The sequence below is a fragment of the Muntiacus reevesi genome, chromosome 4 (assembly GCF_963930625.1).
Source record: "Muntiacus reevesi chromosome 4, mMunRee1.1, whole genome shotgun sequence".
Classification (NCBI taxonomy): Eukaryota; Metazoa; Chordata; class Mammalia; order Artiodactyla; family Cervidae; genus Muntiacus; species Muntiacus reevesi.
In genome coordinates, this window is record NC_089252.1 from 128,101,952 (window position 1) to 128,127,033 (window position 25,082).

The window sequence follows — 25,082 nt, forward strand, 5'->3', positions numbered from 1 at the left end:
CCAGTCACATTACTTCATGGCAACTAGATGGGGAAACAACGGAAACAGTGACAGACTTGTTTTTTGGGCTCCAAAGTTACTGTAGATGGTGACCGCAGCCATGAAATTAAAAGATGCTTGCTCCTTGGAAGAATTAGACAGCATATTAAAAAGGAGACACATAGGAATGCAAGGATTCTTTAATATCCGCAAGTCAATCAATGTAATACATCACATTAACAAATTGAAAGATAAAAACCATATGATTATCTCAATAGATGCAGAGAAAGCCTTTGACAAAATTCAACACTCATTTATGATTAAAACTCTCCAGAAAGCAGGAATAGAAGGAACATACCTCAACATAATAAAAGCTATATATGACAAACCCACAGCAAGCATCACCCTCAGTGGTGAAAAATTGAAAGCATTTCCCCTGAAATCAGGAACAAGACAAGGGTGCCCACTCTCACCACTACTATTCAACATAGTGTTGGAAGTTTTGACCACAGCAATCAGAGCAGAAAAAGAAGTAAAAGGAATCCAGATAGGAAAAGAAGAAGTGAAACTCTCGCTGTTTGCAGATGACATGATCCTCTACATAGAAAACCCTAAAGACTCTTCCAGAAAATTACTAGAGCTAATCAATGAATATAGTAAAGTTGCAGGATATAAAATTAACACACAGAAATCCCTTGCATTCCTATATACTAACAATGAAAAAACAGAAAGAGAAATTAAGGAAACAATACCATTCACCATTGCAACAAAAAGAAGAAAATACTTAGGAGTATATCTACCTAAAGAAACAAAAGACCTATACACAGAAAACTATAAAACACTGATGAAAGAAATCAAAGAGGACACAAACAGATAGAGAAACATACCGTGTTCACGGATTGGAAGAATCAACATTGTCAAAATGGCTATTCTACCCAAAGCAATCTATAGATTCAATGCAATCCTTATCAAGCTACCAACGGTATTTTTCACAGAACTAGAACAAATAATTTCACAATTTGTATGGAAAAACAAAAAACCTCGAATAGCCAAAGTAATCTTGAGAAAGAAGAATGGAACTGGAGGAATCAACCTGCCTGACTTCAGACTCTACTACAAAGCCACAGTCATCAAGACAGTATGGTACTGGCACAAAGACAGAAATATAGATCAATGGAACAGAATAGAAAGCCCAGAGATAAATCCACGAACCTATGGACACCTTATCTTTGACAAAGGAGGCAAGGATATACAATGGAAAAAAGACAACCTCTTTAACAAGTGATGCTGGGAAAACTGGTCAACCACTTGTAAAAGAATGAAACTAGATCACTTTCTAACACCATACACAAAAATAAACTCAAAATGGATTAAAGATCTAAATGTAAGACCAGAAACGATAAAACTCCTAGAGGAGAACATAGGCAAAACACTCTCCGACATAAATCTCAGCAGGGTCCTCTATGACCCACCTCCCAGAATATTGGAAATAAAAGCAAAACTAAACAAATGGGACCTAATGAAACTTAAAAGCTTCTGCACTACAAAGGAAACTATAAGTAAGGTGAAAAGACAGCCCTCAGATTGGGAGAAAATAATAGCAAATGAAGAAACAGACAAAGGATTAATCTCAAATATATACAAGCAACTCCTGAAGCTCAATTCCAGAAAAATAAATGACCCAATCAAAAAATGGGCCAAAGAACTAAACAGACATTTCTCCAAAGAAGACATACAGATGGCTAACAAACACATGAAAAGATGCTCAACATCACTCATTATTAGAGAAATGCAAATCAAAACCACAATGAGGTACCATTACACGCCAGTCAGGATGGCTGCTATCCAAAAGTCTACAAGCAATAAATGCTGGAGAGGGTGTGGAGAAAAGGGAACCCTCTTACACTGTTGGTGGGAATGCAAACTAGTACAGCCACTATAGAGAACAGTGTGGAGATTCCTTCAAAAACTGGAATTAGAATTGCCATATGACCCAGCAATCCCACTCCTGGGCATACACACCGAGGAAACCAGATCTGAAAGAGACATGTGCACCCCAATGTTCATTGCAGCACTGTTTATAATAGCCAGGACATGGAAGCAACCTAGATGCCCATCAGCAGATGAATGGATAAGGAAGCTGTGGTACATATACACCATGGAATATTACTCAGCCGTTAAAAAGAATTCATTTGAATCAGTTCTAATGAGATGGACGAAACTGGAGCCCATTATACAGAGTGAAGTAAGCCAGAAAGATAAAGAACATTACAGCATACTAACACATATATGTGGAATTTAGAAAGATGGTAACGATAACCCTATATGCAAAACAGAAAAAGAGACACAGAAGTACAGAACAGACTTTTGAACTCTGTGGGAGAAGGTGAGGGTGGGATGTTTTGAAAGAACAGCATGTATATTATCTACGGTGAAACAGATCACTAGCCCAGGTGAGATGCATGAGACGAGTGCTCAGGCCTGGTGCACTGGGAGGACCCAGAGGAGTCGGGTGGAGAGGGAGGTGGGAGGGGGATCGGGATGGGGAATACGTGTAACTCTATGGCTGATTCGTGTCAATGTATGACAAAACCCACTGAAATGTTGTGAAGTAATTGGCCTCCAACTAATAAAGTAAAATTTTAAAAAAAGGAGACACATTACTTTGCCAACAAAGGTCTGTATGATCAAAGCTATGGTTTTTCCAGTGGTCATGTACACGTGTGAGAGTTGATAAAGAAGGCTGAGCACCAAAGAACTGATGCTTTCAAACTGTGGTGCTGGAGAAGGCTCTTGAGAGTCCCTTAGACAGCAAGGAAATTAAACCAGTCAATCCTAAAGGAAATCAGTTTTGAGTATTCACTGGAAGGACTGATGCCGAAGTTCTAATACTCTGGCCACCTGATACAAACAGCCAGCTTATTGGAAAAGATCCTGCTGCTGAGAAAGATTAAGGGCAGGAGGAGAAGGGGGCAACAGAGGATGAGATGGTTGGATGGCATCACCGACTCAATGGACATGAGTTGGAGCAAACTCCAGGAAATAGTGAAGGATAGGGAAGCCTGATGTGCTACCGTCCATGGGGTTGCCAAGAGTTGGACAGGACTGAGATACTGAATAGCAAATCTTAAAATACTAGACACTAAAGAGATATGGATCCTTAGGTTCTATGAGTTTTAATATATCTCCAGCTTAGTACATCAAAAATTACCAAGCTTTTACATTGGTAGTGATTCCACCTGAAGTAACTGGCAATGAAGGAGACAGGAGTTCTAACTCCCTTCAGTCAAGTCCAACTCTCTGTGACCCTATGGACCATAATCTGCCAGGCTCCTCCGTCCATGGGATTCTCCAGGCAAGAATACTGGAGTGGGTTGCCATGCCCTTCTCCAGGGCATCTTCCTGACCCAGGGATCGAACCTGTGTCTCTCATGTCTCCAGCATTGGGTTCTTTACCACTAGCATCACCTGAGAAGCCTGATTCCTCAGGTGTATATGGCAAAACTGAATTTTTCCTGGTAAGTATTACTAGCACATTCCAATTCCCTTTTTTATAGTGCTCAGGAAGTTGTAAGGGAAAAATTTTATCAGGGAATTGCTGGAAAGACACCCAATCAAGCTGGGTGTTTTCAAAGAGCTCATTATAAAGAAATCTTACAAATTTAACTTTTCATGTCCTCAAATATCTCCTAAACTAGAGAACAGATGAATGTTTTTATTGAAACTGACACTCTGATATATTATTCTGCTATCAAGCTACTTAATAATATGTTTCCTCTGTTACAGTATCACCACTATATCATGCTGTCACTCGATTTTTTAGTTACTTTGAGGATTGTATGGTGAGGTTAGTGTGGTGCTATCTTTGTCTTTAAAAGATGATTAGAGGACTAAGCGAAGCTTGGTGTTTGCAGCAATTGCTATGGTGAATGAATAGTTACTGAGAATGTGATTATCATCAGGCTGTACAAAAGATGACTTAAAATTCCAACGAAAAATGAAGAAATAATGAGTTCCTCCTCATTAGGTTAGAATCCCTGGGGCTGCTTTGTCAGATTTTTCATAGATGTTTCTTTTCTAAAACAAATCTTGGGAATAGAGGAGGAGGAAAAATAATTGAGTAACTTATTGTATTTGCAGAGCAAACTAATAGTAACTAATAAAGTGCTATTTGGTCATGAGTATAGTTACACAATCTATTGAATAAATTTAAAGATGACAAGAAGCAAATGGCAACTTTTCCCCCTTATTACAAAATAATTCACTTCTCAGGGTGGTTTACAGGTAAACATGAATTTTACAGGTAAATATGAATTTTAGTCCTATGCTTTAGATATTTTTCTTTGTTTAAAAAATGTGTAAAATGTTATCAAGACTATCACTAATCCATTTTTCTAAAATTAAAACTTCCAAAGATGATTCAAAATAATTTAAGTGAATAACTGTAGCTTAAGATTGAAGTAGCTTTTTTATTTTTCTCTAAGTCCCCAAATTCATTATTTTACAAAGGCTTTTAATTATGGGTATATGGAAATTTCATTTCTTTAAAATTTGAGTTTTATGATAATCATTTTCTTTATATTCAGATCCTTTATATAATAAATAAAATTCTATCTAGTATTTTACTTACTGAGTTACCAAATATTTTCCATTAATGTTAACATATACTTTGGAATAAAAGTATTTTTCTGTTATTTGAAAAATATTTTTGTAAATGCATCAGGAAGGACCTGTGACCTTTCTTACAGTTAAGTTTTACCTTTTTTTTCCCCCCAATTTCTTCTGTTACTGGGCTGTTATGATTTTCTATTACTTCATGTTCAATGTGAAGAATTCCTATGGCCCTACAAGGTATTGCTGTTGTTTAGTGACTAGGTTGTGTCTGACTCTTTTGCAACCCCATATACTACACCCCACCAAGTTCCTCTGTCCGTAGTATTCTCCAGGTAAGCATACTGGAGTGGGTTGCCATGTCCTCCTCCAGGGCATCTTTCTGACCCAGGGATTGAACCCGGGTCTCCTGCTTTGTTTGGCAGGTGGGTCTTTACCCCTGAGTCACATGGGGAGTCCCCCTACAATGTATATATATTTCATCTTAATTTTCTTTCTTTTTTTTTTTTTTTTTTTTGTTTTTTTGCTCTAAGGTTGTATACAGTGCTTGATACTTTAAAAAAAAAAAAAAACTCTTCAGTATCTACAGCTATGTTCTACTTCTTATTTCAAAGTTATTTATTTATAACATTGCTCTTTTCCTTGATCAAACATGGAAATATATTAATTCATTTTCTGGTCTTTTCAAAGACCCAGCATTTGATTTTATAAAACATATTTTGTTTCATCACCATTCAGTAATATCTACCTTTATCTATACAGCTTCCTTCTTTATCGTTTGCTTAGACTTATTAATCTGTGTGTGGGGGGGTGTGTGTGTGTGTGTGTGTGTGTTTTAATTCCCATTCTCCTGAGGATCTTCCTGACCCAGGGATTGAATTCAGGTCTTCTGCATTACAGGTGGGTTTGAGACACCAGGGAATCTGTGTGTTTTAATGACCCTACTTTTTTCTCAGAATCCCATTATACCAATATCTTGCTTATTTTGACAGATCATTTCTTTGTAGCCCACCACTTAATTTTGATCTCTTAAAGTGAATACTTTACAGAAAAATGATTTTTTTCAAGGGAATGCTTTTAAGAGAATTGTACTTTACTCTTTATTTTTTGATTGCATCATATATTGATCAGAGAAAATTACTTGTGTGAGTTCTCATATCACATTTTAACAAATTTTTGGAGTAATACATGGTAAATATGTCACAGATGTTTGAAAATAACAGATAATAGAGATACAAATATATATAAAATGTGTGCTTGAGCTTGTTAACTGTTTTACTGAGATTTCAAATAGTCTAACTTTTTATTGTCTATTAGCTGTCAATCTCTGAGAAAGTTGTGTTGAATTGCTGATTTTTTCCACTAACAGTTTCTGACTCATACACATATACTGCTAAACTGATGCTAGGTTTAGGATTCTAATAGATTCTTACTAATGTTTCTCTACTAAATATCATCCTTTGTCATGATTAGTTTTGGCTTGAATTCTATTAATATCATTCTGCCTATTTTTGTTCTAACTTCTCCCTGGTATGGCATTTTCCATCTCCTTATTTTCAAATTTTCTCTTTATGACTGTTTGTCATATCAGCTTATTATTTTCTTGATATTCGGATATTTGTTAAAGCAGGTATTGTTTATTCTATTAACTCTATTTTCTGAGTAATATTTTCTCTAACATAGGTGCCTTTATAAAAATTGTCCGTCTCAAAGAGTGGGTGATTTCTTTTTTTGTTTCTACTTAATATTTAGCTTTAGGATTTAGATAAAATGGTATTATACTTCCATAATCAAATAGGCATTCCCATTCATCAGTGAATACAGTTTCTAATACTAAAAGTCTGTTTCCAGGACTAGGTATGAAACTACCTGAGGAATGGCCACTTCAGCAAGGAGGAAGAGGGATGCTTTGCCACTGGATGTGATGGTTCGGTCATATTTGATATTTTCTCTGTAGTCTGACATGTCAATGATGAAGTCGGAATTAGAACTAAGATACTCTGAACCCCAAGCCTGATCTTTATCCATTACACTACTCAACATTTGATTGAAATTGTTCAGATTTGCCTTTGTCACTTGGTCCTAACTAAAAATAGCTTATGGTATACACAAATCTGTACAATTCATTAGAATGACTGCAATATTTTCTAAATCAATACTCTCATATCTGCTACATCCTTTCATATGTTTACCTGCCATCTGTACATCTTCTTTTCTGGGGTGTCTATCTAAATTTTGAGTTTATTTTTTTAACTAGGTGATTTATTTAAATTGTTGAGTTTTAAGAGTTCTTTATATATTTAGCGTGAAAGTGAAGTGTTAGTCACTCAGTCGTGTCTGATTCTTTGCAACCCCACAGACTATAGCCCGCCAGGCTTCTCAGTCCATGGGATTTCCCAGGTAAGAATACTGGAGTGGGTTGCAATTCGTTTCTCCAGGGCATCTTCCCGACCCAGGGATTGAACCTGGGTCTTCTGCACTGAAGGCAGATTCTTTACCATCTGAGCTATTCTGGATACAAATCCTTTAACAGATATATTGTGAATATGTGAATATTTGTGAATATTTGTGAATTTTTGTGAATATTTGTGAATATTTGTGAATTTTTGTGAATATTTGTGAATATGTGAATATATTGTGAATATTTTCTCCTGGTTCTTGAGTTGTTTTTTAATTCTCTTAAGAATACCTTTTAATTGAAAATTTCTTTAACAATACCCTTCTTGACAATGCCAACAAATTAAAACTTATTATCATTTTCTACTATGGTTCATGCATTTTACATTCAGTCTAGGAAATCTTGGATTAACCGAAGCTCTCAAAGATTTTCCTCTAAATTTTACTTTAAACGAGTATAGTAATTTTAGCTCTTACATTTAGAACTATGGTGCATTTTGAGTTGAGTTTTGAGTATGAGTTTTGAATATGATAGGAAGTGTCAGGTTTGATTTTTGCATAGAGTATCAAATTCTTATAGTACCACTTATTAAAAGGACTAGCCTTTCTCCATTGAGTTTCCCTAGCACAACTATTGAATATCAATTGGCCATACACTTGTGGGCCTATTTCTGACCTCTATCCTATATTTCACTGCTCGGCATATCAATACTTACACCAACATCATCTTGGTTACATATCTTTATAGAAAGTTATGATGTGAAGTAGCAACATAAACCTTCCAACTTTGTTCTTGGTTTTCAATTTTGCTATACTATCCTATCTGTATTTTCATACAGATCTTAAAATTATCAATTTTTAAAAAATCACTAACATTTTATCTGGGATTGTGTTACAACTGTGTAACAATTTGGGAAAAAATGACATCTTTACAGTGCTGAATCCCTAAACACATGAGCATCGTATACCATTCTATTTAAATCTTTATGTTCTCTGAGCATCATTTTGTACATTTTAGAATCCAGTTCTTACACAAACTGTGTTAAATTTGACTCTAAGTATTTCATGATTTTGATGCTATCATAAATATTATTGTTTTTTGAATTTTAGTTTTCAATTGCTCACTGTTGTTATATAGAAATACAATTGATATTTTCCTAGTAACCTTACATCTTCTCACCTACCAAAGTCATCTATTCATTTCAGGGGGCTCCCTTGGGGGCGCTAGTGGTAAAGAACCTGCCTGCCAATGCAGGAGACATGAGACATGGGTTTGATCAATCCCTGGTCAGGAAGATCCCTGGAAGAGGACATGGCAACCCACTCCAATCTTCCTGCCTGGAGAATCCCATGGACAGAAGAGCCTGGCGGGCTGTATAGACCATAGAGTCACAAAGAGTCAGACACCACTGAAGTGACTTAGCATGCACACATGTAGGATTTTGGCCACAGACAATCATTCTGTTTGTGAATGAAGACTAATCACTCCAGTGTCTCTGGCACCATGTTCTATTTTGAACTCTTATTATAGGCTTACTCTCTTTTATTTGCCATGGTCCATCCTGCCACAAAACCTTGTTTTTCTCTTTGTTTGAAACTCTCTTTCCTATACCATTTGCCAACTGAGTGATTATTCATGCTTCAGATCTCAGGTCAAATATAACTTCCTCAGGGAAGCTTTCTCTAGGATAATTCTCCATCTTATCCCTTTCATTCAATTATTTTTCATTAATCCAGCCAACAAATATTAAGTACCTACTGTTAAATGCCTACTCTGTGCCATGGTTCTTCCATAGTACATCTTTGTTTCCTAGTACTGATTATTATAATTTTATGTTTATCTCCAGGATTATTTGACTAGTTCTTCTCTCCTGTAGATTGTAAGCTTCAGGAAAACAAGAACCGTGATTGTTTCTGTTCTTTGCTGTCCGCACCCAGTGGAAGGCCGTTAACAAGGCAGGTACTCATTAAATATTTACTGAATAAACAAATGAGCCAAAAGAAAACACACGTCCAGGGATGGAGGAAATATTTTGGAGTAGGGGTGACTTATATGATGCTATTCAACACACTGCACGAAAAGACTGTCCCACTGACTCTGTAACCATAATTTAACTGCTGTATGCATGAGAATGTATCAGAAACATTTTTCAAATGTAATTCTAAGGAAGTTCTAGGAGATAGAATTTGGAGGTTGGGATGCAGACTCTAAGCATGAGGAGTTAAATTTAAAATTCACAAATAAAACATTTAATTGGATAAAAACAGATGCTGCAACTTCAGATTAGATTAAAATAACAATATTTTCTTGTGAGATGAAAAAAATTTAATCCCATAGACCATTAGATGCCCTTAAAATTATACTTGTACCTTTTCTAATTCATGAGTCATTAGGATCTAATTGACCTCAAAACAAACAGGCAAATGCAATAAACTTGAAATGACTTGCTCAACAAGGTCTTGAATTTATAGGAAATAGCTGGGTTTTGTTCCATTTCAGAGAAAATTATATAAAATAAGGTTAGCTTTGTTTTATCTTTTGAATAAAATAATATCCCAATACTTAAATCTGAGTATGAATTCACATGTTTTAATGCAAAACAAGCTACTCTTACATTAAAATGTTTAATTTGAAAGGCATTATTTTTCAAGTGTCATTAATATAAGCCACACCTGCCATAATTTACTGAGTAGTTTTATCTTATCTTTAATTATACATACACTGAATACCTTAACTCGGGTGCAAGAACATCATCACATTCTAATAATGCTTTAAACAAATTTACTTTCATTACATTTATCAAGGATATCTTTAACAGGAAAGGAAAAAGATTAACATGTCTCTCTTAGGAATCCTTCTTCTCCTACATGCATCTCAATGTCAACACTTATTAATGCATATAAATGAAGCAAAAGAAAAAGAAATTGTGTTGGTTTATTAAGCTTGGAAAGAGGTAGCGTTACTATTTTTATCTGACATTTCAATAACAGAATGCCAGTTCAAATGCCACAGAAGTCTGAAAGCAGTGGCTAAGAAAAACATATTGTTTACCTGAAAATCACTGTGTATTTAAAGGCATTATGTTCTTCTATTATATGGGATTAGATGATATACTTAACAACAGACTGTCACAATCAAGGAACATTTAGACTAAATTAGACATGAAATCAATACAGCTATTTTTATCACAAACCATAGATTTCCTTTAAAAATATATTCTACAGAAAAAAAAAAATATATATATATATATACACACACAACTGAATAGTCCTTAAAAGTTACTCAAGCCAGTGTCCTGAGAAGTGCAAAAAGAAATCCTTTATATGAGTTGAACCACTATCATACCAGGCAATAAACTGTAAAATTCAAATAAGCATTTTAGGAATTCCAAAATATGAATGTGTTATTTCATTTCAAGAAAAAAAAATATGGGGGTTCTGGTGGAAAAAATCAGAACTTATTGTTTTTATTTGCAATTAAAATGTCAAATATAAGAATTCACATGGCACAGAGTGAGTTGAAGAAAACACAGGTGCCTAATTCGCAAACTACAAAAAATACAGTATAAAGATGACCATCTGGGGAGAGCTGGCTGACTTAATTTTCCTATGAGCTTACCGTCTGCTCCATATTTTTCTTCCAAACTGCACATTCTGACCTTGAAAATGCATTTACATGTTTTGCAATGTGCACCTCCTTCTGAACAGAAATGCAGGTAGATGCAATTATGCAAAGGATATTAATACAACAAAGGACACACTGTGTTGTATATTTTATTTAATCTCAATTTTCTGATACCTTTTCAGCCTTTCACAACCATTCTATAGCTTCCTAGACTTTCCATGATACACCTGTAAGGACCGACAGCACAGTTCTAGAGAACAAGCGCCTCTTTGAGAGCGGAGGTTCACAAGGAGGCCCAAAAGGCAGACTTGGGAGAACATCAAGGACAGGAGTCATAAACCTAGGATGGTCCTCCTCATATGGACACAGTGGACAGATGATAAAGCTGAAAAAGTGAGGAATTTCCAGCTTATCACAATATACTGACTACCCAAGTATGCAGAGGATTTTAACTGACATCCTTCAGGATTTCTGAAAGAAGCATCACACTTTACTGACATGGGGAATTAATATGCTAAGCAAAAAAACAGATTTCACATAGGTTATCTTTTTATATCTCAGTCCAAATACTGAAAATGATGCTTACTTTCAAGTACTTGCTGCTGTGATTTTCTAAAACTAGTCTTTTGCTGTACCCCATATTTTTTTTTCTGAAAAATAAAAAGCCTGCAGCTATACTTCTTCAGTATCCCTAATTTATGCTTTAATCATTTCAAGATTATCCTCGTGCACCATATGCTACATGGTATCTGTGCTCCTAAAACTTATTTCCAGCCTTGAATCAAGCCTTCCAGGTTAAAGCCCTAATTTAATTGTTGATTTACAATATTATATCGGTTTCAAGTGTGCAGTATAGTGTGTTGCTACCCTTTTTCATTACAATCATGAAACTATGGTTGCAGACAATAAAAGTATTCTCAGGGGAGAGGAACCCTAATTTACTCATTGGTTGTCTTCCAGCATCTTAAAAGTTCACGAGGTGCTAAGCTAAGCTCATCAAAGCTGTGGACCCACATTTTCCCTTTGACTTTTTCCTCTCCCATTTTCACCACCTATCATGCTTATCATTATCTCTTCCTTCCTTTCCATTCTCAAAACTCCTTGTCAAATTCATGTTAGGTCATTCAGATTACAACGGTAATATGATGATAGTCCAAAGTTGTCAAACTGTTCCAAAGAATAACAGGGTTCCTGGAATAAAGAGTTCCATTATCTGCATATTCCATACAACTTGTAGATTCACAAGGTATCTTAAAGGTTACATATTAGAGAAACATCTTTCAGTTTGTTTAGCCTGATGTTTCAGAAACCCAATACTTCCTAATTCATTTTACCATGGAAAGTTTTTCGAAGAGCATCCAATAAAATCTTCCAGGGTTATGTTTGTAAAGCATTCATCTTCCCCATATATTAAATCCTGCAGCCAATTTTCAAACTAACCAATAAATATACAGCTCAAATGATTTCACTTCCCTGCTCAAAAGTTTAAAAAAATTTTCTTTAATTTTCCCTGCTCTAGATTACCCATCAAACAAAGCTAAGCGCCACTCACTGCAACCTACATGTTTAATCTTATCTTTCATGAAATGGTATGGACCTAACAGAAGCAGAAGATATTAAGAAGAGGTGACAAGAATATACAGAAGAATTATACAAAAAAGATCTTCACGACCCAGATAATCATGATGGTGTGATCACTCACCTAGAGCCAGACATCCTGGAATGTGAACTCAAGTGAGCCTTAGGAAGTACCACTACGAACAAAGCTAGTGGAGGTGATGGAATTCCAGTTGAGCTATTTCAAATCCTGAAAGATGATGCTGTGAAAGTGCTGCACTCAATATGTCAGCAAATTTGGAAAACTCAGTAGTGGCCACAGGACTGGAAAAGGTCAATTTTCATTCCAACCCCAAAGAAAGGCAATGCCAAAGAATGCTCAAACTACTGCACAATTGCACTCATCTCACACGCTAGTAAAGTAATGCTCAAAATTCTCCAAGCCAGGCTTCAGTGATATGTGAACTGTGAATTTCCAGATGTTCAAGCTGGATTTAGAAAAGGCAGAGGAACCAGAGATCAAATTGCCAACATCTGCTGGATCATCGAAAAAGCAAGAGAGTTCCAGAAAAACATCTATTTCTGCTTTACTGACTATGCCAAAGGCTTTGACTATGTGGATCACAATAAACCATAGAAAATTCTTCAAGAGATGGGCATACCAGACCACCTGACCTGCCTCTTGAGAAATCTGTATGCAGGTCAGGAAGCAACAATTAGAACTGGACATGGAACAACAGACTGGTTCCAAATAGGGAAAAGAGTACATCAAGGTTGTATATTGTCACCCTGCGTATTTAACTTATATGCAGAGTACATTATGAGAAATGCTGGGCTGGATGAAGCACAAGCTGGAATCAAGACTGCCAGGACAAATATTAATCACCTCAAATATGCAGATAACACCACCCTTATTGCAGAAAGTGAAGAAGAACTAAAGAGTCTCTTGATGAAAGTGAAAGAGGAGTGAAAAAGTTGGCTTAAAGCTCAACATTCAGAAAACTAAGATCATGGCATCCGGTCCCATCACTTCATGGCAAATAGACGGGGAAACAGTGGAAACAGTGGCTGACTTTATTTTTGGGGGCTCCCAAATCACTACAGATGGTGACTGCACCCATGAAATTAAAAGGCGCTTACTCCTTGGAAGGAAAGCTATGACCAACCTAGACAGCACATTAAAAAGCAGGGACATTACTTTGTCAACAAAGGTCCATCTAGTCAAGGCTATGGTTTCTCCAGTAGTCATGTATGGATGTGAGAGTTGGACTATAAGGAAAGCTGAGTGCTAAAGAATTGATGCTTTTGAACTGTGGTGTTGGAGAAGACTCTTGAGAGTCCCTTGGACTGCAAGGAGATCCAACCAGTGTCTTCTAAAGGAAATCATTCCTGGGTGTTTATTGGAAGGATTGATGTTGAAGCTGAAACTCTAATATTTTGGCCACCTGATGGGAAGAGCTGACTCATTTGAAAAGACCCTGATGTTGGGAAAGATTGAAGGAAGGAGGAGAAGGGGACAACAGAGGATGAGATGGTTAGATGGCATCACTGACTCAATGGACATGAGTTTGGGTAAGCTCTGGGAGTTGGACAGGATAGGCCTGGCGTGCTGCGATTCATGGGGTCGCAAAGAGTCGGACACAACTAAGCGACTGAACTGAACTGAACTTCATGACTTCACTCATCTCTATAGTCACCATATGTCAAGCCTAGGACCTACTGTACTTCAACTGCTCATCTTCAAATCAAATAAATGTGTTTCATCAAATAAATGTGTACCATCATTTAGCAATGAATCAACCTTTCACACACAACTCTGATACTACAAACATCTCTTTAAAGACTTAATGGTTTCTCTGCTATGCTAAAGAAAAACGTATTTCCCTTCTTATCTCCATGATTTGAAAAACTATAAAGTTACCTGCACTGAATATTTTTAGCAAATTAATTTGTCATTATTGCACTGTTTTCCTGAAATAAAGGTGGTATGTGGTACTTAGCATAATTGAGTCAGATAGGAAATTGGTAAGTAGATGTAATGATCACATTATCTGTGATCACTTCATTTCTTAACCAGTGTCAAAATACCTATTCTTATCCAATTTTAAAAAAGTAACATTTCTTGAAAATACTTCTAAATCTTAAAATTTTTTATTACAATTTTAACTGAAATGGTACTTATTGTTCAAGAAATAATTAGTTGTACATTTGCTTTTGGTCAGGCAATGGTACCAGGCAAAACGCAGTCAATAAGATGGATATAGTTGTTATCAGTGTAGTTCTTACCATTCTTACAGACACAGGAGTTGCAGGCGTGCTGAGTATTTTATCTCCCTCTAGCTACTACTATACTATCTCTGAAAGCAAAAGTTATCCAAAAAAGTTGTCCATACTGTCACTAACATCTCTCTTCTTATTCTCTCTTGAGCCTATACCAATGAAGCTTTTACCAGTATTTCAACCACTATTTCAAACCAGTGTCAGGACCATCAGTGACCTTCACACTGCTAACCACAGTGGTCAATTCCCAGAAAAGATCTTACTTCACCTTGTATTAATATCATTTCACATAGATAAATCTTTCCATCTTCTTAAAAGGATTCATTTACTTGGCCTCTGATCACCGCTCTCTAGTTTTCCTCCCTGGCTGGTGCTTCCACATCTTCTCAACCTTTAAGTGTTATAATTACCCAGAGCTGAGTCACCAAACATTGCATTTTTTCATCCTCCATATGGCTTTCAGTTCAGTTGCTCAGTCACATCTGACTCTCTGCGACCCCATGGACTGCAGCACGCCAGGCCTCCCTGTCCATCACCAACTCCCAGAGTCCACCCAAATCCATGTCCATTGAGTCGGTGATGCCATCCAACCATCTCATCCTCTGTTGTCCCCTTCTCCTCCCGCCTTCAATCTTTCCCAGCATCAGGGTCTTTTCCAGTGAGTCAGTTCTTCACATCAGGTGGCCAAAGTGTCGGAGTTTCAGCTTCAACATCAGTCCTTCCAATGAACACCCAGGACTGATCTCCTTTAGGATGGACTGGCTGGATCTCCTTGCAGTCCAAGGGACTCTCAAGAGTCTTCTCCAACGCCACAGTTCAAAAGCATCAATTCTTCAGCACTCAGTTTTCTTTATAGTCCAACTCTCACATCCATACATGACCACTGGAAAAACCATAGCCTTGACTAGACAGACCCCAGGCACCTTTAAATACCATCTATACGTTGATAATTCCCATATTTGTATCTCCATCCTGGCGTCTTCTCCTGAGCTCGAGTTTTATATACAGTTGCCAGTTCAAACTCTCCACTGGAGTGTCTAATAGATATCTCTACAAGTCCAAACTTGGTATTTCTCCTGTATGTAACCCCTTCCCTCCTATGTTCTTCTAGAGTCTTTTCAATATCAGGTGAGATGGCATCTTGTCTGATTCTCAAACCAAACACCTGATTCTCTACTAACCGCTTTGTTTCTTCTACACATTATACTCAATCAAGCCTTCATCAAATCCTGCTGGCTAACTCAGCAAGTCCAGAATTTGACCACTTATCACTACTTTCCACAGTCACTTTCCTGTGACTACCCAGATCCGAACCACCATCATCTTTGATATGGATGGATTCCTTTAATTACTTTCTAATCTCCCCGTCTACCTTTTACCCCTACTGTCAACACTGCTGCAAGAGCCCGTTCAAAGTAAAAACCGTACCACCTGTAGTTTTATCATCTTAGGAATAAAAGTCAAAGTCCTCAAAACAGCAGGCGTCAGGCTCCTCTGGGCGGCGGGCCCGTGGTCCACCCGAGGCTCCTCTGGGCGGCGGGTCCGTGGCCTCCCTCAGGCTCTTCTGGGCGGAGGGCCCGTGGCCCACCCCAGGCTCCGCTGGGCGGCGGGCCCGTGGCCTCCCTCAGGCTCCTCTGGGCGGAGGGCCCGTGGCCTACCTCAGGCTCCTCTGGGGGGCGGGCCCGTGGACTCCCTCAGGCTCCTCTGGGCGGCGGGCCCGTGGCCTCCCTCAGGCTCCTCTGGGCGTTAGGGCCCGTGGCCTACCCCAGGCTCCTCTGGGCGGCGGGCCCGTGGCCTACCTCAGGCTCTGGGCGGAGGGCCCATGGCCTACCTGCAGCGCTCGCTCCGGACCTCGTCCGCCCCACAGTCTTCCCTGAGGCGGCCAGACGGCCCTCAGTGGCCGCAGTCACCCCGCAAGGCACGACAGCGCCTGCGTGCTGACCGGGGGGCCGGGACCCTGCCCCGGCCACGCTGGCAGCTCTGAAAACTGCTGCGTGCACACCTTCTGCCGCGGCGGCTGCGCTGGGACAACCAAACTGTCCCTCAAACAGATGGGCGCCACCAGGCCAGACCCCGGACCGCAGCCCGAAGCCAAGGCCCTCTAGTCTGTCCGCGGGCCCACCCGCCGGGAGGCTGGGCCTGCCAGCGCCGAGGACCCGGCTCCCAGCCTCGGGCCGCGCTTCCGGGAGGGCCTGGCGCCGCCTCGCGGCTGCTCCTGGGGCTGCACCTTTAGGACCCGGCTTTCTGAGGACTCCCCGCGCAGAACCCACACCCTGCGCCTTCCCCCTCAGCCCTGCCCGTCTCACACGGAACTGCGACAACTAAAACGACACCACTTGTCCGAGTGCGATTCCTGCTCAGTCGTGTCCGACCTTTGCGACCCCATGGGCTGTGACCCGCCAGCTCCTCTGTCCATGGGATTCTCCAGGCAAGAATACTGGACTGGGTTGCCATTTCCACCTCCAGGGGATCTTTCCCACCCCAGGATGGAACTCCGGTCTCTTGCATTACAGGCAGATTCTTTACCATCTGAGCCACCAGGCCGGCCCGCTGATTCATCGCCCTCCCACCCCCCCAAAAAACTGGAGACCCAAAAGTCTCTTTGTCTTCATCGCCTTCTGCCCTTCCCGTTGTTGACTCTGCCCCAGGCATACCAGGAAAAGCATACCGTGCTTTTCCTAAAATACTCTCAGAATATTATTCATTCAGGCCCTTACCCTTGCCGTTTCCCCTGGGCTGCTTTTCTCCAATTATCCTCAGGGAAAACTCCTTATTTACTAACACCTAATGCAGGAGGACTTCCCCGGATCCACCCCTACTTCCTTGCCCTATATGTCTTCAGATGACTTAAAGTTATAGAAAGTTCTATGTACTCACTTGTTTGTCTTGTCCGCCCTCCACCCTCACCTCACTAGAATATATGCTTCACAAGAGTTGAAATTATGTCTGTGTTCACTGCTGTATCCCCAGGACCTAGAACAGGAGTTAAGACTTGGTAGGCACTCAAGAAATATTGAAGTGAGTATCTGAGTGAATTTACAAAAGGGCAGGCTTCCCAGATACCTCGAATGATAAAGAATCTTCCTGCCAATGCAGGAGATGCAATAGACTCGGGTTCAATTCCTGGGTCAGGAAGATCCCCTGGAGTAGGAAGTGGCAACCCACTCCAGTACTCTTGCCTGGAAAATCCCATGAACAGAGGAGCCTGGCAGGCTACAGTCCACAGGGTCACAAGAGTCAGACACAACTCAGTGACTGAACACACACACACACACAAAAGGGCATTATAAACTTCTAAGGAAGCATAAAACGGAGGCAACTAAACTAGTCTCAGTGATCAAGAGAAGATCCTTTGGGAATCTGAAACCCAAATGCTAAAAAGACAAATAGGAACTTGCTAAGAAAAGGGAGGAAGAAGAAGGGAAAGCTTCTGCCCACAAAGAGAACAGCGCTAAGACTCTGAATCTGTTTATTCAATGAACATTCAGTAAACACCTACAATGTGCCAGGCTGTGTTCTTGGCATCTGGGACATACATAGTAAAAAGGAAAGGCCATACACAAATTATTTTTGGCATATGGTCAGTTCATAAAATTAAGAACACATTAACGTCTATTTAAAATGCTGGAAAACGATCAGCCACCAAAGAGTTTCGCATTTCAGAAAATCAAAACTAAACATAAACCTTACCCCCAGTTCCTGGCTGTTTTGATACTTAACCGATAATAGCTCCCATTCAGGTTCCACAGTCATTTCTAATTTAAGCCCACAGTATCAGATAAAGAAAAACAGTGCTAATTTTCCTATATGGAAATTTTTTTAATGATGTTATAAATAGAAGTTTTCAAGTTTTTCAAAACTTTAATATAATTTAATGTCATTTTATTTTTAAAAAGTCTTCTCTCTTAGCATACTTACTATTTTTCAGTGTCATGTTTTTTCCTTATAAGTTCTATTTTTTAGAGTGCACTTTTAAATCATTATAAATATGCTTATGGTCTCTTTCTGATTTCTTCTATATTTCTCATTCTTCTCTCTGCATTTCTGTTCTTTCTGCACAAAACACAGTTCTCACTCACCCCCTGACTTGTTGTCCGCACTGACTCACTCCTATGTTCTCCTCATTTGTTCTAATGTCTATTTGTGAGCTCCCATTTGGCAGGGATTATTTCTTCTATGAGAAACCAGTGTGACTGGATGTTTCTTAAGAGTGCTTTCATTTTACTTCCTCTAGTCTGTCCTAGGCTGATTCATTTTATCTAAGTTCCTTGAGACAAAGTGTTCTGAACTAACTCAGTGGTATATAGTCAGGCTCCAAGCTAAGTAATACAGTTTAGGGTACGGGTATAATGAAAATTTAACATATTCCCTCCAGTACCTGCTTTGTCCCTGGCCATAGGGCTTATTTCTCAGTCTGTGACCACTTGGCATCCACTTCGTCTCCCTCTGTCCTCATCTACCAAGATGTCAGCTCGATATCACTGCCATTCCAGCCTTCACTTCCCCTTTCATCCCTGGCCCCTGGAGATTATGCTTTCTCACTTGCAATCCAAACTATAGAGAGTTTTTTAATTGTTAGTTTTTATCTGGCACATCTTGATGTTTGTAATGGGAGAGGTTCTGTGTTAGCTCAGTCTGCTATGGATTCACTCAAATTAGTCTATAAATGGAATTTTAATTTGAAATGTGAGCAACAACATAAAGACAGTCTGCCTAACCAATAGTTGCTCAGATGTGCAAATAAATACCAAATATTAACCAGGCTGCAAAAATGCTTTCAAAGTCTGTCTTCCCAACTGGGAACACACTTTCTTACTCAATTAGGTTAGTGTGAATTACAGCTCACAGAAGATGAGCTAACTTTGCACAACAGAAATAGTAAAAGGTATAGAAACCCATCCAGGCAGAGAGGGAAGGTGATCCAGGCGGAGAGGGAAGGTGAGCCAGGCTCACACCCAGCACGGCAGGAGAGACACTAGGTGTCACACAAGTGGGGAAGGAGAATTAGCTAAAATGTTTAACTGACTGAGGAAAGTCCAAACATGAGCTAACATGACAATATAAAACCTCTGGGAGTGGCATATAATTCCAGACCTTCTTTTCTTCAAGATTTTTTTTTTAAATATGGGCCATTTTTCAAGTCTTTATTGAATTTGTTAACAATAATATTCCTGTTTATGTTTTGGTGTTTTGGCTGCGAGGCATGTGGGATCTTAGCTGCCTGACCAGGGATCAAACTCACAACCCCTCCTTTGGAAGGCAAAATCTCAACCACTGGACCGCCAGTGAGAAAGCCCACTCCTGAAAATCAGGAACAGGGTCTTCCTGAGACCAAGGCTGGGCTGGGACAACAGAGAAGCTCCTTTGTCGCCCACCACCAGGCTCGCAAGTACCAAGAATTGAGCAACAGTAGTCTACCTCTGGGGAAGTGGAGAAAGCAAAGAGCAAGAACCACCTGGGACACTGTGTACAAGGAAGACTGCAACTTGAGGGTCAAGCAACTCAAATGGTTAAACTGAATGCAAACAGAAAAGCCATTCTCTCTTTCCTATTTCTTTAATGTTCTAAAAGATTGGCAGGCATTGTCTGTAAAGAGCCTGAGAGTAAATAGTATTAGCTTTACAGACCAAATGGTCTCTGTTGCAATTATTCAACTCTGCCCCTGTAGCCGGAAAGCAGTCATAGACAAATGAATGAGCATGGCTGTGTTCCAATAAAACTTTACTTATAAACATGGATATCTGAATTTAATACAATTGTCATGTGTCACAAAATATTTTTCTTTTTTATATTTCCAACCATTTTAAAATAATGTAAAAAAAAATCATTTTTAGCTCAAAGGCTAAATTTGGTTTGGGGTCTATAACCAAGCTCTGGTTTAAAGCACGATTAGTAGCATTGAATTATGCATTTATAGCACAGAAATAGCAATAGCATAAAAGCCAGGAGGAAGCAGCCAGAAATATATTAAGGAAGGCTGTGATAAGTTAAAGACACATACTGTCAACTCTACCCCTCAACATTAAAAGAAAGACTTACAGCAAAAAGCCTTTCCCTTCTCCAGGGGATCTTCCCAACCCAGGGATCAAAGCCAGGTCTCCCACATTGTGGGCAGATTCTTTACCATCTGAGCCACAAGGGAAGCCCACGAATACTGGAGTGGGTAGCCTATCCCTTCTCCAGCAGATCTTCCTGACCCAGGAATTGAACCTGAGTCTCCTGCATTACAGGCGAATTCTTTACCAACTGAGCTATTAGGGAAGCCCAAAATAAGCAAAAGTGAAAGTGAAAGTGAAGTCATTCAGTCGTGTCCAACTCTTTGCCACCCCAGTGGACTGTAGCCTATCAGGCTCCTCAGTCCATGGAATTTTCCAGGTAAGAGTACTGGAGTGGGTTGCCATTTAATAAGCAAAGGCTTATATAAATATTAGATCAGTAAAATATTATTTGAATGTAACACGCTTGGTTACAGCTCCTTTACATTTGGAAAAGACGTAATTTACAAACAGAAGATGTCATCTTGAAAGATACCCAGGAGAAACCTGTAAGAAAAAAATAATTCAATGTATTTAAATAATTCAATGTATTTGAAAACAATGGAGAACAAGAAAAGAAGCTTTGAAAACATGTTAGAATTGTAAAACAAAGATTTCTTTCTTTTTGGCTGTTCTGTGTGGCATGTGGGATCTTAGTTCCCTGACAAGGGATCAAACCTGCATCCCCTGCGCTGGACGCTCAAGTCCTAACAGCTGGACCACCACGGAAGTCCCAAGACAAAGATTTCTAAACCCACTTGGGGAAGAAAATGAAACTAAGCAGGAAATCATGCATACTTCAGTGTACATCTGTGTACAACCAATCTTACCCACTGCTAATTTATTCAACTACTTAGGACAGAGGATTGCTGAGGCCAAGATCATGTGATGAGTGCGACAATGTCTTAGCCTAAATTGCTATAACAAACTACCATAGCCTAGGTGGCTTAAAACACAGACCCTTTTTTTTCTCACAGTTCTGGAGGCTGGGGAGTTCAAGATCAAGGTGCCAGCAAATTCAGTTTCTGGTGAGAATCCCTTCCCAGCTTGCAGCCATCTGCCTCCTAGGCGTATACACACTCACACGGGTAGGACGGGGAAAGCCTTAGCGCTCTCGAGGTGGTTAGACAGTATCACCGGCTCAACGGACATGAATTTGACCAAACTCTGGGAGACAGTGGAAGACAGAGGAGCCTGGTGTGCTACAGTCCATGGAGTCACAAAGAGTTGGACGCGACTTGGCACCTGAACAACAAGTCTCATCATGACCCCCACCCCATGACCTCATCTAATCCTAATTATTGCCTAAAGGCGCCACCTCCAAACCATACTGGGGCTTAGGACTTCAGCATACGAATGGGAGAGGGAGAGACAAAAGACTGCAGTCCATAGCATACACAATCTTAATATTTTGCTACGTGAAGTTATCATTTGGATGCCAAACTGTCAATACTTAGAAAATGTAAGCAAGGTGAAAAGACAGCCCTCGGATTGGGAGGAAATAATAGCAAACGAAGCTACAGACAAAGGATTAATCTCAAAAATATACAAGCAACTCCTGAAGCTCAATTCCAGAAAAATAAATGACCCAATCAAAAAATGGGCCAAAGAACTAAACAGACATTTCTCCAAAGAAGACATACAGATGGCTAACACACACATGAAAAGATGTTCAACATCACTCATTATCAGAGAAATGCAAATCAAAACCACAATGAGGTACCATTACATGCCAGTCAGGATGGCTGCTATCCAAAAGTCTACAAACAATAAATGCTGGAGAGGGTGTGGAGAAAAGGGAACCCTCTTACACTGTTGGTGGGAATGCAAACTAGTACAGCCGCTATGGAGAACAGTGTGGAGATTCCTTCAAAAACTGGAAATAGAACTGCCATATGACCCAACAATCCCACTTCTGGGCATACACACTGAGGAATCCAGATCTGAAAGAGACACGTGCACCCCAATGTTCATCGCAGCACTGTTTATAATAGCCAGGACATGGAAGCAACCTAGATGCCCATCAGCAGACGAATGGATAAGGAAGCTGTGGTACATATACACCATGGAATATTACTCACCTGTTAAAAAGAATTCATTTGAACCAGTTCCAATGAGATGGAGGAAACTGGAGCCCATTATACAGAGTGAAGTAAGCCAGAAAGATAAAGACCAATACAGTATACTACCACATATATATGGAATTTAGAAAGATGGTAACGATAACCCTATATGCAAAACAGAAAAAGAGACACAGATGTACAGAACAGACTTTTGGACTTTGTGGGAGAAGGCGAGGGTGGGATGTTTCGAGAGAACAGCATCGAAACATGTATATTATCTAGGGTGAAACAGATCACCAGCCCAGGTTGGATGCATGAGACAAGTGCTCGGGCCTGGTGCACTGGGAAGACCCAGAGGGATGGGGTGGGAAGGGAGGCGGGAGGGGGGGTCGGGATGGGGAACACATGTAAATCCATGACTGATTCATGTCAATGTATGGCAAAAACCACTACAATATTGTAAACTAATTAGCTTCCAACTAATAAAAATAAATGGAAAAAAAATTAAAAAAAAAAAGAATGAAGAAACAGACTCAAAGGTGAACAAATGTTTTGTATTGAGGATAGAAATATCCAAAATTAGCATATTTGTCTACAATAAGAAATAATGGAAAATATTGGCATTATAAATAGGAAATCTTCAGAAAGATCATTTTCTTAAAAAAAAAAAAAAAAAAAGAAAATGTAAGTCATCAGAAGAAATGAGTGTCTACATGATCCAGAATACCTTATTTATCCAGAAGCATGTATCTGTCAACCTCAACTGACTAAAACAAGTCTGAAAAGCTGGTGGGATGCAGAATTTCCCATTGAGCCATGCAAATAAAACCTCATCATTCCTTTAGTAACATGCACTGGTGTACTGCTTTACTTATTTTATCTTCCACTATATTTTTACAAAAACTTCATTTTCCAGAGAACATTTGCTGTACCCAGAAAAGAGAAGGAAATAAATCCTGTATTTTCAGGTGAAAAATGGTTTAAAAATTAATAATTTGGCCTAAAGGAATAATTTTAAGTTACCTTACAGGAGGTTTGCTTAGGTGCTAGACAAATACGGCATAGCTTGGACCACTGAAACACAAGTTAAAACCCCAAGGCATTTAGTTTATGATCATGGGTAAGCATAGTATACCCTTCAGGATATTTAGAGCCAATCTTGAAGGAAGAAAAAGAAGTCACAATTTTTCTCTTTGTGCCTGAAAAGTCAGGTTGTGCTGCACTTGTTCCACTTAAAGGAAAAGATTGTAGAGAAAGGGACCTGGGGCCCTGTTATCACTTTTCCAGCTCCCTCTGTGAGCCTGTCAACACTCCAAGCCTGTGAAGTTTCACCTGCACATGACAGATCACTGAAAGAAAATCCGAATGTCACAGTCATTATCTCTGGGTTCACTGGCACAGCATGGAAAGAAAGATCAGAATGTGGCTAGTACTTTCTTATAATTTCATATATTGGTATTCTCATCTTTTGTACTGAGAAAGTAATAGACATGATTAATAGTAAGCACACTGTGTATGAAACACCTGCTGTTTTCAAATAATTATGCTAGACTCTAAAAATACATCGCAATTAGTCTCTACCAACATTGGTATACGTCCCTTCTGTAAGCTTTGGCTTTCCCTTCTGTCTGGACAATGAACTCTCCCGGTGGTACCTCCTACCTGTCCGTCTGCTCTTTGAAGCCTCTGCAGGCACCTCTGTGCCTGCCATGCCTTACAAGTTCAAGTTCCTCGAGGCTTGTTATAGACCCTGTTACAGACCTGTGCGCTTGCTCTCCGCAGTGTAGCACCGGGATTAAGCTCAAGGCCTCAACATCCACCAGCCTGAGTTCCAATCCCTTTATTTAGCCTCTTTCTGCCTCAATTCCAACGTCTTCAAAATACTAATAGCACTGATACCAGAGGTTTGTTTTCAGGACTAATTGAAATGAAATATGAAAACCTCTAAGCACAATGCCTGGCGTGTAGTAAATACTCAACATGTGTGAGCTGTTGCTAAAATACTCAAACTCTGTTATCATAAATTATCTGACCATGTCTGTCTTCCCTGGGCTGCACGCTCTACCCAACCTTGGACTCGGTACCTGGCACATGGCACATTCTCCTTCTGTTTTGCATGGCTAAGAGAGGGAAGAACCAAAGGAATGCATCACCACACAAAGTGGGCATCACTATTGCTATATTAAGGATGAAAGAAATAGAATGTGGAGAAAGTAAGCAGTATTCTGAGCTCCCACAGATAGTAAGTGGCAGAATTGCAATTCAAATCCATATCTGTCTAAATCTGAAGCTTGTGCACTTTACATCTATTGCACTGGGAAAAATCCATGCCCTGGGGAGAAGGGGGTGGGGACCAATCAATCAGTATTGAGCACTTACTTAATAGTATCAACTTGGTGGTGTTCTAAGCACTTACATACGTTTTCTCACTTTTACAGTAAATTCAGGAGGAAGACACTACAATTATTGGCAACTTTATAGATGAAAAGTAAAAGACAGAGAGACGATTTTAACAGGCTGAGATTATAGAGCAAA

At 39.5% G+C, this 25,082-nt stretch overlaps 1 protein-coding gene across 5 annotated transcripts in view; it reads right to left on the reverse strand.

Annotated features, from left to right (window-relative positions):
- LIN7A (lin-7 homolog A, crumbs cell polarity complex component) overlaps positions 1-25,082 on the reverse strand; it is a 148,535-nt gene that overhangs the window by 112,410 nt on the left and 11,043 nt on the right. The window contains exon 1 of one of the 5 annotated variants that reach the window (XM_065934155.1): positions 16,281-16,520. The exons of 3 other annotated variants lie outside the window; for them this stretch is intronic. The gene's annotated coding sequence lies outside the window, so the exon portion shown is untranslated. Of the gene's footprint in view, positions 1-16,280; positions 16,521-25,082 lie in introns of those variants that run through there. One more of the 5 variants, XM_065934154.1, reaches the window with a different exon arrangement.